The following is a 1574-nucleotide window of genomic DNA, read 5'->3' as shown; positions in this document are numbered from 1 at the left end:
CTCTACAACAAAGTGGATTTCTGAATGACTCTGTGAGAGAAGAGAGAAAGAAGAGATGGTGTGACCAGAAATAGGGAAAAGATGGTGGAAATTTCAGTTCAGGAAATGGACAGACTTTCTTCCAAGTAGGGTGTAGAGTGGGTCATCTTTCTGCATCCCTCTCCTCCATGATTTCTAAACTAGAGTATCACCAGATATCTGTCTCGGCTTATTGAGCCATGGAGTTGGATCTATTTCAGGATGCATTGTTGTGGTGGTTGTAAGCTGCCATCAAGTTGGTGCCCGACTCATGGAAACCCTGTGCCCGCCCCATGATCCATTGCAGATCAAACTGTTGTAATCCAGAGGGTTTCAATTGGTCAATTTTCATAAGTAGTTTGCCAGGCCTTTTTTCTAGCCCATATTAATGTGAAAGTTCTGCTGAAACCTATTCAGCATCATGGCAACATGTAAGCCCCCACTGAGAGAAAGCGGTGAGGGAGGGGGAGTACATGGCGTGCATTAAAAAACAAGCAAACAAACAACAAAAACACTGTTGCCTTCGTGTCTATTCTGACCCATAGTGACCCTATAGGACAGAGCAGAACTGCCCCATAGGGTTTCCAAGACCGTCAGTCTTTACAGAAGCAGACTGCCACAGGTTTCTCCCATGGAGGCTGGTGAGTTCGCACCTCCAACATTTCGGTTAGCATCCAACCATTTAACCACTGCACTGGAAAGTGGAAAAATATAGCACTGAAGGGAGATTTGGAGGAGAGCTGAGGTCACCTATGCTAGATGTGCTATGCTGATAGTATCTCTATTTATCTACCCAACAGTAGGAAAAGTAGACATTTCAATAGAGTATTAGGATGAAAGGAGCATTTTGATTGGGTAGAAGAAAACCCAAGATTGGGACTGTGGAGACAGATTAACTGTAAGAGCAGGTGAAGAAAATGAACTCTTTGTGCCTTAATTCCCATACCTCGTCTAGTCAGGATAAAATAATGTAGGATCATTGGAGAGAAAACACAGTCCTACCATCCAGTGGTCAGGACCACGGAGAACTCAGCAAGTATTGCACACTGCACCATGGTCTACCACTCCCAGCAGCTGGTGGAGTGCTTTCTGACATCCCCAGAGGTTCTCAACAATCCCTCAGGGGGTCTTCAAGGTCAAAAAGTACTTCCCTACAACACCACACTGACACTCTAGTATGATTGTCCTAAGGCTTATTTGATTTTCTCCAGTCTCATTCTTTCATGAATGCCTGGGAACTTTCTGGGGGCGACACAGTGTGTGATGTCTCAACAGCTTGACTGCAGAAGTAGATATGAGAATCCAGCTATCTTCTCTAATCAGACTTTAGAGAGCTTGGCAAAATATGTAATGCAGAACCACCTATCTCATTGTTTTTTCCTTTTGGAAATATGCTTATTTTTTCATTAAAAACATAATTTTGGGGGTTTCTTATTCTCATTCTAATGAATAAATATTTAAACATTTTTAAGTTTTAATTGCCAGCGCAATACATATTGATAGATATAACTCCATAAACAAAAGATCTTTGGGGTCTTCCATTACTTTTTTTTTTT

This window comes from Chrysochloris asiatica, unplaced genomic scaffold (genome assembly GCF_000296735.1).
Source record: "Chrysochloris asiatica unplaced genomic scaffold, ChrAsi1.0 scaffold00018, whole genome shotgun sequence".
Taxonomy (NCBI): domain Eukaryota; kingdom Metazoa; phylum Chordata; class Mammalia; order Afrosoricida; family Chrysochloridae; genus Chrysochloris; species Chrysochloris asiatica.
This window is presented reverse-complemented; position numbering follows the sequence as displayed.